The 18,772-nt window shown below is 30.6% G+C and overlaps 1 pseudogene; it reads left to right on the top strand.

The window, feature by feature from the left end:
* The first annotated feature begins 6,911 nt into the window (after positions 1-6,911).
* LOC124930476 lies at positions 6,912-8,659 on the top strand (annotated as a pseudogene).
* Positions 8,660-18,772: the final 10,113 nt, after the last annotated feature.

The raw sequence follows: 18,772 nt of genomic DNA, 5'->3' as shown, positions 1-18,772 counted from the left end.
GGCCATTGCCTGATTTACCAAATGTTAAAAGGCCCATGGATGTAAATTGATTTATAAAATAAAGTTAAACGCTAATGAAAGTGTTAATAAATATAAAGCCAAATTGGTTGTAAAGAGTTATAATTATAATGATGAAATTGATTTTCATCAAGTCTATGCAAAGTGACTAAAATTGTGACAACAAAATTATTATTTACTTTAACAAAATCAAATAGATGATATTTACATCAAAATATTGTGAATAATACTTTATTTGCATGGTCTTAATGAATATTCATATATGAAGATACAATAAGGTTTTAAATATTGTTTGCTGAAATAAGTATACAAACTTGACCAGAGTTTATATGGTTTAAAACACTAATCAAGGCAATGACATTTTACAAATTTTGACTATTCTCAATTACATTGGTTTTGTAAATTCAAAAGTGGTCAGTTTATTAAAATAAAAGTATGTGATATTGTTTGTTTATTAATGTATTAAAATAAAAGTATGTGATATTGTTTGTTTATTAATGTATATTGTTGACATTCTTTTAACAGAGAAACTCATTGCAACAAATTGAGAATATAAAAACCATCATACATGACAAATTTTAGATCAAAGATTTATGGAAGGTTGAATTTTCTTTTAAGTCTTGAAATTATACATAATAGTATTTATTTAAACTAAAAGAAATATATTTTAGATTTAGTTTTTGATATTGGTTTGATTGAAGCTAAACTAGCCCATGAATAAAGGTGTAATGCTTTAAAAATTCTAATGATAACGTTCTTAGTGATTCTGACCAATATAGACCATTCGTAGAAAAAAATGATTGCATTTGAATTTTACAAAGTTTGATACGAGGAATGATAAACTCAACGAAAAATTCAGCGAAAATAAGTTCACGAATTCGACGTGCCCTGCCACGTTGCCCCTATGTCTCGAAACGCTCATTTCGGGACAAAAAAAAATTAACCCGAAATGACCGTTTTGGGACCCGAAATGAGCATTTCAGAACATTTTTAATTTTCTCTCTCATACACATGTGCGTTTCGGTACCTAAAATGAGCGTTTCAGGACATTTTTAATTTTCTCTCTCCTACCCACGTACATTTCAAGACATTTTTAAAATTTTCTCTCTCCTACTCACATGACACGTCACGTCGATTTGGACTTGCTTTCTCTAAATTTTCGTTGAATTTATTATTTTTCGTTTAATATTACTTGTTTTGTTCAGCAACTCAACCAATATATTAATAATCCTTATGAGTCTCATTTATGTTACAAATCAAATTGTTAAATATTTGAAAGGAACACCATCTTTAATATTTTTTATGCATCTAATAATGATCTTACAGTTACAGCATTTTCAGATAATGAATGGGCATCATATTATATTATGATATTTGAAAATCATTTATATCAATAGCTGAATATAGGAGTATGTGAATTACAATGAATTCCTTATTTTCTTAATGATTTTCAAATTCATGTTTCACTACCCATTGTTCTTCACGCGATAACAAAGCCGCAATGAATATTTCTCAAAATTCAGTATTATTGAAAACACAAATCACATTAATATTGATTGTTATGTGGTGAAAATAAATAAATAATAATTTATTTCATTGACACATATTTTTCTATTTTACACCATGCATATATTTTTACTAAGTCACTCTTAATGTAAACAATTTCAAAATTTGAGGAGTAAATAAATAAAGAATTGAAATTATTAGTGATGGCTCATCTCTCTTATATATCATACTTAGACTACCTTCCAGTTTTTCACAAATTCTCTCCAGCTTGATTTGCACAAATTTCAATCTTAAAAACAAGTAAAAAAGAATGTCAAATATCAAACAAAGTTGATACACTTCACTCTAAATTTGTTAACAACCCTTACTTTTTTTTACATGAAATCTTCTTTCATTTTATTTGAGAAAACAATTTTTTTATATAAATAATACTGAGTGTACAAACTCAAAATCATAATATTAGAACATAAGTTAGTGTGCTACACCATGTATTTATGAGTTTCCACATTTAAAAATTAAAAATTACAAATTTGTATTTTTTTACTTGTAACAACTTTTTTATATTTATTAATAGAGTTCATCTTTTCTTTACGAGACAAATTTACTAACATCCATAAATAATTTATCGGTTTCTCATCAAAATTCAGACCCAATTACAATTTCAGATCCAGAATCGTTTCCAAAAAGAGCCAATTGCGTTAAAACAAATGTCATGACAAAAAAGAAAGAAGTACAAAGAAATGTCAATAAGGATGAAGGTGGTATGTCCTACATGCCAACCAATTGATATAATGTCCAATTTCAAAGCTCATTTAATGAGATCAAATTTGTTTGCAATTTATTAGTAACCAAATGTGGAGTTGTATCTTTATTTTTTCTAACAGTTTCCATTTGAAAAAGAAGCAATCAAAACAATAGACAGTTTCAAATGAAGACATAATCCCGGGCATATTCCTCTTGGAGACCTATTCGGTACTATTTTCGGTTAAATAACTAGTCATAATGTGAATACAATATCACATTTAAATACATAACTTAATAAGATATGAGAAATTTATTCATAATTTTTCATCTAGATTTAGATTCAAATTTTATTTCACGTATAAACCAAAATCCAAAAAATATATTTAAATTATATAAGATTTCACATGTGGTGAACTTGGACACCAACAATCCTTGAGCCATATTGATCATTATGTTACAATTTTACTATTTTAGATACATGATTTTTTCATTAGAACGTTTTATGTGTTTCTAGTATGTTCATTTTCAGGATTTTCTATCATCTATATTTTATTTTTATTCCTTTGGTTTATTATAACTTATGTATTGAGATCATAACTTGTTTTGAAAATATATTTTTTAATGAATTTTACCATTATTTTACAGTCTGATCAATATATAGACTAATGAAATGGTTATATATATACGTGAGATAAAAAAAGCTACTTACTACTTAATGGAAGAAAACAATGAAAGTGACTTAATAACAAGACATTCCACGATCATGATCTCGTGCTTCCATTTAAAACGCTTTTAATAAAAATCAAACTCGTAATTTTTTTCCCTTTTAGGTCTACGCTTTTTATAGGGCCGGCCACCTCGGTGGAGTTTTAAAATGGACATATTTATAACTTGGACAAAAACACTTTTAACTCAAAGAGTGTTATTTCTTTCCTACTGAAATAATGTTCCTAACTTAGAGTGCCTAGTTAAATATTTAAATAAGTCCCAACATATACAGAATTATAAAAGATAAAATCCTAAAATCTTAACAGATATAGAATCCTAAAAAATATAAAATCCTAACAAATATATATAAAATCCCGATATATAATCTTAATAAATGTAGAATTGGATCAGCCCAGAAAACCCATATATTCATGTATACTCAACAAATATTAATAAGTATTAAACGAGATTTTAAACCAGCCTCTAAACGAACATGTTCATGAGCCACTAAACGAATATGTTCGTGAATTGACGAGCCGAATATTTAAAATCTCTAGCTTGACTCGATTAAAATTTTAAACTTTTAAACAAGCTGAGCCCAGCTCATTAAGATTATCGAATAAACTTTTTACCGAGTCGAGATTTGAATGGCTAGCGAGCGACTCTGACGTTTACTTACATCACAAAACTTAATATGCGGTTAAAGACGATTTTGAACTATTTTTATAACACTCAAGTCTTGTTTGGATTTCATTCTTTTGGAATATTTTTGATTGGTCACAAAACTAATAAAACACAATTATTTTTTGTAAGTAAAAGGAAAAAATGACAAGACAGAGATATGATTATGATAGGTCCATCTGCTGGGGACGTCATGTGATAAAATGTAAGAAAAGGGACAATTGTGGTTGAGAGATTTTTGGTAAGTGGCTCACCGAATTCTTAAGGTGGCAAGTGTTGTTAGAGAGGAAGAAAAATCAGTTTTCCATTATTTATGATTCAAAGTGACATTATTGATTTCCAACCATCTATATTTTTAGATCTCAACAAAATCAAGGTTAATTAGCATATTGGACATATGTATTTGTCCGATTAGTAATAAAAGTTGATTTAAACGTATATACTATTAAAAATTGGCTCATCTATTTAAAAAAAAAATTTTTATTAAAATTTTTTTTTTCTCTCCTTCTTTTTTATTAATTAATTAATCTATTTATCTATGTTTACTATTTTTTTTATTCTTATTTTATTAATTAATTAATCTATTTATCTAGGGACTATTCCTTCTTTTATTATTTGACTATTTATTTATTTATTATTTTGTTTTTTTCTATATATATTAACATATATTATTTTAAAATTAGTTGGTCTCTTGATATTTGAATATTATACTATGTATAAAGTAGTTCAATATTTTGATACTTTAATATTTTCATATTTTCTCAAGTATTTTTATTAAATAATTACTTATATAATTTTTTTTTAAATTTTTTTATTTGCTGTGCAAACTATTCTTTACACATATTATTTACTCCTCATATTTATGCAAATTGAAGTAAAAATCACAAGGAGGACAAATAAATATATTGTTCTACAAACTAACTAATTAAATATCAGTAAATATTGAACTACTTTATATATTACAATATTTAAGTATTATTAGTCTTTCAAATAGATAAAATAATTTTAAAATAATTTATGTTAATATAGTAAAAAATAAAATAGTAAATAAATAAATAAATAAAATAATCAAATAACAAAAGAAAAAAATAATAAAAAAAAATAAATAACTTAATTAATTTATAAAAAATAATAAAATAATAAAAGAGATAAATAAATAAATTAATTAATAAAAAAAATAAGGAGTGAGAAAGAATGAATATTAAATTAATAAATATTAAAATTTTAAAAAAATGATTACTAGACTAGATGAGTCAATTTTTAATAGGAAAAAAATCTCACTTAAACTTAGACGTATGTACTTGTACAACTAACTCACTGAAACGTATGTACTAATAAAATGTTATTTAAACGTACACACTAATAAAAATGATTACTAATAAATGAACCTTCTATTTTTATCTTTTTTTTATAATTTTTTATTATTTCTATATAACTATTTATGATTGATTATTTAAATTTTATTATATATATATATATATATATATGAACATTCATCATTAATTATTTTAATTCTATATTTCTTCTTCTTTTATATATATAATATACATATATTTTTTTTATATTCACATTAATTATTAATTATTTTAAAATTATTTAATCCCAATAATTGAATATAACAATGAAAATTCTTTCAACAATAAAAATCCTTTAACACAAAAATAAATTAATTAATAATTAAGAATTAGATAATAATAAAAACTCATTCATTAAACACCAAAAGAGTAATAATTAAATATTAGACAAAATAATTCTCTTACTACTAATATAAGTTGTGAATAAAAAATAAATAAAAAATTATTAATTTTATTTTTATTTATATTAAACTAAATAAGAAAAAACTTTTTTTCATTTTTATTATATTAAATTAAATAAGAAAAAACTCTTCAAAAAAATATTACAGTTAAACATAAAATTAATAAATAAGTTGTTAATTTTGAGAAATAAAAACTAATAAAAAAAGATGAAATATAAAAGAGAAATTAATATTAAAATAATAAAAATTTAAAATTAAAATAAATTATTTAATTTAATTAATGAAAAAAGAGAGAAAATATATTAATATTTAATTAATAAATATATAAATTTAAAATAAAAGTTAACCATAGTTACTAAAAGAGGCTAAATCAGTCCATTTTTGATAATACATATTTTAAAATGAACTAGGTGTACAAGTACATACATATAAGTGAACTTTTTTTTTTCTTTTTTAATAATACGTAATTTCAAAGGAACTTTTATTAGTTAATACATCTAATTTAATTGAGCTTATTCTACCATTATTCTATAAGTGTACATTAATTTTTTTTCTTATAATATATCATAAAGTAAGGCTGTGAAATCATAACTATTATATCCTTTCATAATTTATACACTTTCTTTATAAATATTATAGAATAAAATTTCATCTTTTACTCTTACCCAACCATATCTTATGCTATTTAATGTAGCATATCCAATTATTTACTTTTATTTGTTCTTATCTCAAGCGCACGTTACATTGTTTGATTTTAATTTAAAACATAGTATTTATTATATTTGTTTTAAAAAATATAGAAATATTAAAAACTTTTTTTATGAACACGGTGGCCGCCCCTTCATGTTAAGCGCCAATTGAATACACATATTCTCACTGTAAACTATTTAAATTAAAATGAATTGGTTTGAATTTTAATAGTTTTTTTTTAAAATTTAGTTTATTTTTTTTATTAAGTGAGGAGGTGAAATAATAACTATTCTCTCATTCAAATTTATAAACTTTCTTTAGAAATATTTAAAAAAAATTATTATATAAGATATGTAACTATTTTGTATATGGTACATCAAATAGCATAACATGTTGTTGGAGAAAAGAAAGAGACAAAATTTTATTTAAAAAAACATAAAAATCTCATTTTTTTTTCTTTTACTTCAACCATATTTCATGCTATTTAATGTTTCATACCCAAATTAGTCACATTATCTTTGTTCTTATCTTAATATTTTAAATTAGATTTTTACTTTAAAAATTCTTTAAATTTAAAAAATTTTTGGTATAGATTTGTACTAGTTTTTTAAAATTTAAATTTTAGAAAATAGTAATAACTATTATGGGAAAAAAAGAGTAAAGAAAGTGGGCTCATTTAATATCTAGCATTTTTTTTCTCTATAAATTATATTTCTTTTTACTTTTGTATATACAAACTCATTCTCTTTTCTCTCTCTCTATATATCATCATTCATTCGCCGGCGATTACCTAAAGATTGAAGATCGGATGGAGATATCAACGGCTCTCGTGATTTTATCAATTGCGGTGGCGTATTTCTATTGGTTTCAAATCCATAACGAAAGATCTCAGCGGTCCACGTGTCTGGCCCTTAGTGGGCAGTCTTCCTGGTCTAATTCAAAACTCCAATCGCATGCATGAATGGATCGCCGAGAATTTAAGGATTAACGGCGGAACTTATCAAACATGCATATGTGCAATTCCATTTATAGCCCTCAAGCAAGGTCTCGTGACAGTCACGTGCGATCCCAAGAACCTAGAACATATCTTGAAGCTAAGATTCGACAATTATCCTAAAGGTCCTACGTGGCAGACAGTATTTCACGATCTTCTTGGAGATGGTATCTTCAATTCAGATGGTGACACGTGGCTGTTCCAACGTAAGACTGCCGCACTGGAATTCACCACCCGAACCCTGCGACAAGCCATGGCTCGGTGGGTTAGCCGATCCATTGAGATGAGGTTTTGTCCTATACTTAAAGAGGCTCAGCTTGAAGGAAAACCGGTTGATTTGCAAGACCTTTTGCTTAGACTCACATTCGATAACATATGTGGCTTGGCTCTAGGTAAAGATCCGGAAACCCTTTCACCCGGTTTGCCTAATAACGGCTTCTCGGCTGCTTTTGATCAAGCCACGGAAGCTAGTTTGCAGAGGTTTATCTTGCCGGTATGGATATGGAAGATAAGGGAAGTGGCTTGGGCTTGGGATGGAAGCTGACATGAGCCGAAGCCTTGAATGCGTTGACCAATACATGACTGATGTAATCCAAACACGTAAGACGGAGTTGTCGAGTCAACAACAAAACAACGCGGTCGCGGTCAACCCATGTGATGATTTGTTGTCTAGATTCATGAACAAGAAGAAAGTAGGTTACTCCGAGGAGTTCCTAAAGCACGTGGTGCTCAACTTCATGCTCGCGGGTCGTGACACTTCCTCCGTGGCAATGAGTTGGTTCTTTTGGTTGGTTATGCTTAATCCGAGGGTTGAGGAGAAGATTCTGTCTGAACTCTCCTCCACTCTATTAGACACGCGCGGTCGCGACGTGTCAAAGTGGTTGGATGAGCCTCTAGGGTTTGAGGAAGTGGATAGGCTAGTATATTTGAAGGCGGCACTGAAGGAGACACTTAGGTTGTACCCTTCGGTGCCCGAGGATTCAAAGCATGTGATCGTCGACGATGTTTTGCCTGACGGCACACGAGTGCCGGCAGGTTCGGCGATCACATACTCTATATATTCAACTGGTCGTATGGATTTCATATGGGGAGAAGATTGCTTGGAATTCAGACCGGAAAGGTGGATTTCTAATGATAGTGGCACGGAAACTAAGACTAATGACTCGTTTAGATTCATGGCATTCAACGCTGGTCCTAGGGTTTGTTTGGGAAAGGATTTGGCTTATTTGCAGATGAAGACGATTGCGGCTGCGGTCTTGCTTCGTCACCGACTCACAATGGTGGATGACCTTAGGGTAGAACAGAAAATGTCGTTAACATTGTTCTTGAAGAATGGACTCAAGGTTAATGTTCATCCAAGGGATATGAATCTAATTGTTGTCGGTCTCTCTAACGGGAACAAGCAAGAGGATGAGGGGGTGGTTAGGATGCATGAGTTGTGGAAGTTGTCATGTCTTAACTTCAAACACACACTTTATCTCAACTATCTTTATCTTCTTCTTGAATCTTGCAACCTTAGTTGTTGTCTAGGTTTCGTTGTATCAGTTATAACTAAAGATTAATTCATAATAAAAATAGTTTGGAGAGTCATAATTTTAGCACTAACTCTTTTTTAAAATTATAATCATCTCTTCTTTAACTATAGTTCATTTCCATGCTTCCATTTGTCTCCACCAAAAGCCAACATTTGCAGCTTAATGGAGAAGAAAAGTAAGCTTTTAAAAAAAAAATGTGTTACATGACCGCATATACCTCTAGCGCCTAAATGTAAAATAAATGTAAAATTATTTATATTTTCTGTTAGTGATTGACATGATTGTATTTTGTAGTATAAAACACAATTTTATTAAATGATACAAAAAAAGTATTGTTTATTCTCTATCTAAATAATAATATATTTTCTTTGAAGAACTATCTAGAGATGTGTAAAGGAAATCAAAAATCCAAAGCTATTATAATCATTTAAATAATTTGTGTCCTTTAATTAATCACTAAATTGGCAATACAACAACCTTAATGAAAAAAAAAGATTGCGGATCCCACTACAAAACAAAAGAGGCAGTACAGTGAGACACCATTAAAGCATGACAGTTCATAAAGAAAGTAGAAATCATGAAAGCAAGAAAATTATAATCTTTTGACGAGGCCAGCTGGATAGTCAAATGTTGCGGTTTTGAAACACTATTAGGACAAAAATAAAATTAACAAATATAAAAGTACAATTATAATTTACACTACGATACAATGTTACAAAGAATGAAATAAAATAAAACAACGAATTAAGATGTTAATTCGAGTGATATACTAGACACATTTCCATTTTATCATCTCCCGTTTGTGAAGAACCTTATGCAGATGATAGTCTACAAGGGCGAATCTATGTACATGTGTTGGGTCAAATTATTTTGACTAAGTGTTGAAATAATTTAACCATTGGAATTTTGATGATGAAATGATTTATGCGTTTTGATGCAGGTGTATCGAAATCATATTTTTATTAGACTTGGTTCTAATGAGGAATATTAGACCGATTTTGACATTAGATGCATATAATTAGACGGGCAGTCTAACTCAACGGAGTTAGACGTGCAGTCTAATGAATGCATAGAATTAGACGTAAGTCTAATGTATACGAAATTAGACGCAAGTCTAATGTATACGGAATTAGACGCAAGTCTAATGTATACGGAATTAGACGCAAGTCTAATGTATACGGAATTAGACGTGCAGTCTAACTCAGCGGAGTTAGACGTGCAGTCTAATATATATGCGGAATTAGACGTAAGTCTAATGGATTGTGAAAGTTAGACGTGAGTCTAACTCTTTCAGACAAGTCTGAGGTAGAACTGGAATTAGACGTGCAATCTAACTCAGTGGAGTTAGACGTGCAGTCTAATGGTTATTGGATAATTAGATGTGTAGTCTAATTAAGTGAAAGTTAGACGTGAGTCTAACTCTTTCAGACAAGTCTGAGGTAGAGAACGGAATTAGACGTGCAGTCTAACTCAGTGGAGTTAGACGTGCGGTCTAATGGTTAGTGAATGATTAGACGGGTAGTCTAAGTATAGTGAAAGTTAGACGTAAGTCTAACTCCTTCAGACAAGTCTGAGTAGAACCGGAATTAGAATGCAATCTAACTCAATGGAGTTAGACGTGCAGTCTAATGATTATTGGATAATTAGACGTGTAGTCTAATTAAGTGAAAGTTAGACGTAAGTCTAACTCCTTCAGATTAGTCTGAAGTGATTGTAATTAGAAGTTAGTCTAATTCTATTAGACCAGGTGGTCTAATAGACTCTGGTATTAGACGGGGATGTTTAAATTTCATTAGACTATTTTCACAATCCGTCTAACTGAAATACGTTTAATGCTCATCTTAAGCAGTATGCTTAAAGTAGCACCCGCCTACCCACGTGCTATAGCTGTACCCTACTCCTGCTCCACTTTCTAGTGAAGATCAGTACACAGCTATATGTAACCAACCAACGAATGCCACGTAGAGAATTTTCCTCATATACTTGTTTTGCAGGTACATCCCTGATGGAATATTCGGCGCACTACCAGTTTCTGTACGGCCACGATTCTTGTGCTCAGAACCTGTTGTGTACAATGAAGGCTTTCCATTGGAAGAGTGCCACGTATCATTCTAAAGATTCGACCGTTAGCTCCTGCTCTGTATTTAACAAATCTCAAAGATAACGGACAATCTGTCTCACGAACTGTCCAGGTTTTCAAAAGAGTCAATCGATAATTCTGCTTGCTATTCCAGAGAGAGAAATCAAGCCTTATACTGTGAAGTTGCTTTCTGATTGTACTGCTTGTGAATCCAGAGAGAGCTAGAATCAAAAATATCTTTAGCTGAGTGATATTCTTCATATTTGTAATTGAATAGAGTGTGTTCTGTTCAATAGTGAGCTAAGTGTGTGTGCAAACTGTATTTGATTCTAATCATATTATAGTGAATTCTTTCCGGTGGTTGGAAGAAGGGGTGACGTAGGAGAGTTTCTCGAACATCCAAAAACAAACTGCTGTGTTTCTTCATTTCTTCATCTTTTCATATTTCATCTTGTGTTTCAAACCCAAGTAAACAATTCCGCCTTGAATCTGTTTCAAGTGTTTACAAGTGTTTGCATAGAATAGAAAACGAATCAAATCCTTAACCAGATTTCTTTCAACCCGTTTTTCATAGCCTTCATCCATAGCCAGACTCCCGTCTCTATCGCTAAAGCCGATCCTATCAACATGGCTATCCGAACTATAGTCGGGTAGCCCAAAACATTGTGTATAAACGTATTTATACCAATAGTTTCTGAAAAAGGGGTTGTGGTCTGTTTACGCTCGGAAAAACCTTTTGCGCTATGTCCTCCACGTCCGCCTAAGAACGACTTTAAAATTCTTCCTAAAATAAAACAAAGTCTGAATATCATAAATTCATTAATAACATTTATTAACTTTAGTTAGTAGTCTAGGGGTTCTAAAAAGGATTGTTTAAATAATTGTACAAATTTTTTTAAAGGGTTGTACAAGCGTTGGTATTTTAGATTTAACAAAAACTTGAAAGTATAAAAGGAAAATGTTAGAATTTAAAAATAAATTCAAACGGAGCCTTATCCAAAATATTGGTTTAGGAAATATTCCGAGAATATAAAAAATATCATTTTCTGACCTTTTGGATTATTTGAAAATGGATTAGGTTCCATATTATAAAAAATAATTAGATTTTGAAAAGTGGAAACCAATAGGCCTACCGGAGTCCTAAGGTCTGGGTTTGGTGTTGACCGATCTAGGCTCGGTCAGGCCGGTCAAGACCGCGATGGTCTGGACCAAGGCTTGAGTCGTATGGCTCGGGAGGCTCGGTCCTTAACTTAGGAGGCTCAATCGTAGACCTAGGAGGCTCGATCCTAGGTCAAGTCTATCAGTCTAGGTTCTCAGTCCTAGGGTTTAGGTAATTATCGGGCCTAGGTCTAAGGATATGGTTAGTTTTATCGGTCCTAGGTCTAGGAGGCTCGGTCCTAATCATCAGTCCTAAGCTAAGGGCATGATTCAGTTTTAAGTTAAAAAACTCGGTCGGGCTCCACAGTCCTAGTCTAAAACCATCAATCCGGGACTCAGTCCTCTTCAAGAACCACCGGTCCTAGTCTTCGGTCGGAGATGAAGAACACCTGTCCTGGTCCTCGGTTGGAGACTGGGTTTTCCTCGGTTGCGGGTTCTGACCCAAGGTTTGTTTTCTTGGTCGCCGGCTAAAGAACATGACCGAGTATTACCGGTCCTAGGCTAAACCTTAGGACCGAGGTGTTCTTATTTGGTTGAAATTTCAGAAGTCCATAACTTTTGATTTAGATTATGGATCATGATGTATAAGCTACTATTAATTTATATGATCATTAAGAATAAAAGCTCTAACATAAATCATGATTTTAAGATATTTTGAAAACACTATGTCTAGGTCAATTTTTGGGATTTTTCAAATTAGTCCATTTCAAGATAATATTTTATTTCATTAGCTTTGAAATGATGAATAAAGTTAAAACTCAACCAAAACAAGACCATCATTCAACATTAAAACATTTTTAAAGATTGAATCAAATCCAAAATTTCAAAACAAATTTGATCAAACATGATCAAATCAATGTTACAATTACTTAGAAATCATTCTAACATGTTAACAAACATGTATAACAACTATTGGATAAAAAAATCCAGATTAAAAGCAAGGAAAACGAAAATTTTAAAATCCAGATTTTAAAAAACTCTAGTTTGATCAACATGAACAAAATGTTGTTATAATTGCTTAGATATCATTCTTACATGTTAATAAACATGTATAGAAACTAACTGGATCAAAAAATTCAAATTAAATTCAAGACACAAAAATTTAAAAATCCAGTTTTCAACTTAAATTTTAAAAATTCTTGATTAGATTGATTTAATATGATTTCTTTCAACAGAAAGTTCATACATAATATATATAATGATTCTAAACATAGAAATAACATAATTAAGATAAGAACAATTCAAATCCGATCAACAAAACAATTTGAAAAAATTCAAATTTTTCAATTACAAACTGAAATAAAAGCTTCTGGATTCATACCAACAATTAGAGCACACTCTTGGATGTGTTGGAGGCTAATCCAGAAGCTGGATCGAAGCTGGGATTGTCGGTGGAAGTTTTTAGAAAAACAGTTATTGGCCGAAATCTTCAAACTTTGATTAATGTTAGTGTAATCATCATGGAAAATCAATTTGCTAGGATGTGGATTAATGTCTAGTGAGGATTCATAATAATTTATCTAACTTTTTAAAAGCATGGTTCACATGCAGAATGGACATGGTTCCAAAGACAATAATCATACAACTAATGTCGATCACTGGCCATGCATTGAAAAGGTCTTTTCCGAACACCCCATCATCGCTTTTGTCTTTGGCATCTAATGAAGAAACTCCCCATCAACTTGTCTGCACACTGCTCATTATAAAAGTATAAAAAAGACATTCAAGAATATTGTCTATAACTCATCACAATCGAACAGTGTGAACATAGTTGGCTGAAAATGATAAATGAGTTTCAGGTGCAAGACAATTATTGGCTAAACTCCTTACACGTAGAATGTGCAAAATATATTCATGTGTATGTTAAATGCCACTTATGGGAAGGCATGTCAACATCTCAAAGAAGTAATCTATGAATTTTTTTTTTTTTGACTTGTTCATTCTAAAACAACCCTAAAATAATTATAGAGCAATATGACAGAGCCTTTAAGAGGAACATAGAGAAGGAAAAGAAATTGGATTTTCATTCTTATAATCGACTATTCTAATTGTGAGTGGGTATTCAGTGGAAATTTTTTTTAATAGTGTATATAAACGTCATTTTTAAGTTGTTCCAGAATAGGGTGAAAGAGTTAATGTTTACGACACCACCATACTTGAGACGATGGGACAACAACTACATTTCGAGTGGTAGAGACCATACAAGGTCATGATGGAGAACATTGGAGAGATATTTCTGTAAATGTAAACATCACCCCGATAGAGACATATTTTGTAAACTTTCAATGTCAACTGTTTGAGTCTAAAGGACTCATGTGTAGACATATTTTGACAGTTTTGAGAAGAATGAAGGGAATATAGTGCATGCTAATTATATACTAGACCGTGGCGCAAAGATTTGAAAAAAGATTATATCAATAAAATTTATGATTCTGAACTGGGTGATATTGAAAGAAATCGGTATAACTATCTTACTCCAATGATGCAAGAGCTCCAACAGATTGCAACACACTCTGATCATAATACTTAATTTTTGGCTAAAGTGGTGAAGGAAAAAGTTTATTACTTATTGATAACATCACTTCTTCACCAACAACTTCTGCACATACACCTTCTGTACCAACACAATTGATCCACTTTCCCTTGAGAGTAAGGGCTAGAAGTCAACCCACCAACCAAACATAAACAAGCTATCATCGAATGAGTTATGAACAAAAGGGGTTGAAATAAGGTTAGTTTCTGAGATGTGATTTTATTTGGATATTTATAATGGTTATAAAAACTATATTGAAATGCAAATTCCATTTTTTTTATAGGGAAATACGCCAATAACAACAATAGTATAGGATCAACACCACAACAACAACAACAATGGAATGATCCAGTCTGACTCAATTTTCATTCACATCACTTTTGTCCTCTCAAACATATCCCGAGATAATACTTGTGGGGACAACATTCAACGAAATAGTAATTGTATGAAAATATGTATGTTGTAATATAAAATGTTAATGTTTAATGTAAAAGGCATTACGTTCAATAAATTAAAAAACATACAAATTTGGTCTAGAACATGGCCTTATTATGGACTATTTTGTCTCGAACATGATCATGTTCGGGACCAAGTGGTCCTGAATATGATCTTGTTCTAGAATAATTGGTCCTAAACATGGTCCATGTTGGGGACGAAATGGTCCCGAACATGGTTATGTTCTGGACCAATTCAATATAAAAAATGTGTTATTAATTTTTAATATAATGTATCAACCAAACACTCTAAGTATTTTTTAATATAAATAAATGGTATTAATTTATAATTCATTTCATATATAATGTAGCAACCAAAACAGCGTTCAATGTTAAAATATTATTAATTTACATTTTGTAACAATGTAACAACTTTCTTTAATTTTTCAGAAAATTAGATCCTAACATTGTTCAATTATGACTTCAGGATCGATGAACCATATTTTTTCTTCGTCGACTCAAGTATTGCCTTGAACTTCAAAAACACAAGTTTCAGTAGGTTAATACTGAAAATTTTCAACAATGTTAAAACTATACTACTTACTATAAGCACTAAAATATACACTCCAATTTATAATATTAAAATAATTATTTTTAATTAATTTTAAATAATTAGATCAAATAATTAACTCCATGGCCAAAAATCCATATAAAACAATTAATCAATGTGTTAATTGATCAAATTAATTAAGGATTAAGACCAAATAAAAAAAATAAAATTATTTGAGATAAAATTTATACTCATAATATCTCAAAATAATTTTAGAAAATTAAAGGACAAAAATAAATAATTTTCATGAATTGTTGTATCCATTTCATCTAAAGAGAATTATTTATTTGAATCCTAAAAATACACAAAAGAAAATTGGTCAAATATTTTCCATATTTATTTTAATATTTTGTATATTTAAAAAGATCAAAATTAAAGTAAAAAAGGGTGAAGGAAAATGAATTTCAAACAAATCATTAAAGTTTTAAATAAAAAACAATATATGTAATCTAGTGTAGCCGAAATAAATTAACTTGTTACATTTGAAGTCGCGTCCATTGGATGAAAGCTGGAAATGCATCCATCACCCAAGAGAGCTTTGTGTAGCCGGTTATATCCGAGGAGACGCGCGCCTAGGGCCACATCGAATCAGGAGACGACCGTTAGTTTAAATGCTAATAGACCGCTCAAACTCCACCGACTTCAAGACATAACGCACCTCGACATCAAAACGACGTCGTTTAACCTTACGATTGTCTTCTTCGTCGTGACACTAGAGTGGATAAGACCATACCGTCGTTGATCTTCAAGTCAAACTGGAACTCCTTTGTTTGTCCACCATTTTGTCTAATTCAAATCCTAGAATGATCACTCTACGATAATGGTCATTCTCCCTACAAGAATAAGCCTTGTCATGGCCTATTCCGGTGATTGCCAGCCAAGAATAGTCAAAAGTCATTAATGAATTTTAGCTGATTCAAGCCACTAGAAGCTTTAACCAACATTGAGACATTATAAATAACTCCTCTAAAGTCATTTCAAAGCCAACCTACCAACACAGAAGCCTCAAATCAAAGAAAATTAAAATCCACCATTAAAGCTTCAAAGCTTAAGATTTTCAAATTTTCTATTTAAGGCATTCAAGGTTTGGATATGTGCATCCAAAAAGTTTTCCTAAGGATCAAGGAGTGTTATCCAATCCTTGGTAATGTTCCAATCAACCTTTAATTTATATTTACAATTTGAATTTGAAATTTTATATTTCAAATTGCATAAACTTGTATGCTTGATATTTATGGTATTTTATAGTTGAGAATTCTTCCCTAGATGATTTATGAACTATCATAAATCTAAATAACAAAAACTCATATTTGAATTTCAAAAATAAAAAACGGGTTGATGTACTTGAGTTAATTCGATCGAATCACAACCTAGAAAGCTTCACAACATGATTGTAATGATGTTGGACAACTATTTGGATCATGTTTGATCAATATATAAATTTTCAAAATAAATGAAAATTTTGAGTTCTTGATTTGGTCAAAACGAACAACTAATGTTCTTGTTTTGGTACCAATCAAGTATATGTGATATAAGGAAGTTGTTGGATAGCTCATTACACTTCAAAACAGCCTTAAAATCAAAAACCCAATTTTTTTTTTATCATAAAATGTTTTGAACAAATTGATCATCATCCAAGTCGATTCATACCTTGAGATGATGATCAACATGTTCCTCGAAAATTATCCCTGGCAAAACTCCAAATAGGAGCTTGGTGAAGCTATCCAAACTCTTAAATCAAAAAATCAGGGCTAAAAAACTAATTTTAAAAACCTGTAATTGTGTTCTTTAGGACCTTGGTTGTTATCCTAGGACCGAGAGGTCCGACTGAGGATCCTCGGTCCGGACCGAGACCAAGGACCAATAAAAATAAGGTAAGACAATGACATATGATCGATGTTCTTGAGTTAGGACCAAGACTAGGATTGATGTATTTGAGCTAGGACCGAGAAATCTGACCGAGGATTCTCACCTATGACCGATAAAATTCGGACCTAGGACTGAGAGGTCTAACCTGGGACCAAGACTTCCAAGACTCACAACTAAGAAATCCAAAACTGTGACTAAGACTCCTAAGATCTAGGACCGAGAGGTCTAACCTTGAGACCGAGAATCCTAGACCCGGGACCGAGAGATCCCAAGTCCAAAACCGAGGAACTTAGCCTAAAGCTATCCCAAACTAAGACATTTATACACCTCGACCGAGAAACCTAGCCCTAGGCTAGTCTAGGACTGATAGATTTTTACACATTGACCGGTAAGATCAACTAAGGGCCGAGAGTCCTTAGAACCTTGATAGAGAGACTCCGGTACTTAGACCGAGAGCTCCTAAGCCCAAATCGAGGGTCTCTAGACCCCTGACTGATAAAATTGGACCCATGCCTTAGGACTCCGGTCCTAAGACCTGTTTGGTTCCACTTTTCAAATCCAAAATTATTTTTATAATTTTGAGACTCCAAATTATTTTATAAAATTCTTGAAAATTAGAAATGAATTTTAAATATTTTTGGGATATTTCCACAAAATATTTCAACAGGGCTTGTTTGTTGTTTATTTCTAAACTCTAATGTCTTTAAAAATGAGTCATATTCTTCAGGTTTTTACACCCTAATTATCATCCACAACAGGTACCCAAAATTTAAATATTGATGTTTCAATATTTTAAATAATGCTAAACCTTGAAGCATGACTAGGACCGGAAAAATAATTGGTTAAAACTCAAACGTTATACAACTGATTTTCAAAAGCCAACCTTTAAAGTAGAGATTGTTTTCAAACGGGTATGGAGGATGAAGCATGAAGCCCTTTCCCGAGTATCACAAAACTTCGAACAAAAAAAAAAACTCTAGTGCAAAATACATTTGTATACATACACCTTTTTATTGATTTTTTTCTAAAATCAATTGACGATTATGTTTTCAAATGAAAAATCTTTCTTAAATTAATTATGTTTAATTAATTTAAATTGCATTTCATAAAAAAAATCAAATCTTCATTTGATTATATCAAATCCTCAAATTATTAAAATTTAAATAAAATTAATTATTTTTACATAATTAATTTTAAAAGCTTCCCAGGTAACTATCAAAATATTTTAAGAATAAGTTTTTTTTAAAAAGATGATTGACACTTAAACTAAGGTAAAACAATAGTTTTGGCTATACCTTAGGATGGTTACATGATTTTATAGTTGATGGAACAATAATGTCTCTTTATAAGTTACCAGTTTTATTTTATATATGCACTAATACTGTGTTGGGAGCTACCATGATAAACGTTTCAATAGTAGTAAATTTTGGAATTCCATCTTGGTTCAACATCAAAA

The sequence above is a fragment of the Impatiens glandulifera genome, chromosome 3 (assembly GCF_907164915.1).
Source record: "Impatiens glandulifera chromosome 3, dImpGla2.1, whole genome shotgun sequence".
Lineage (NCBI taxonomy): Eukaryota > Viridiplantae > Streptophyta > Magnoliopsida > Ericales > Balsaminaceae > Impatiens > Impatiens glandulifera.
Note: the sequence above shows the minus strand (reverse complement) of the source record. Positions and strands in the feature narration are given on the sequence as shown.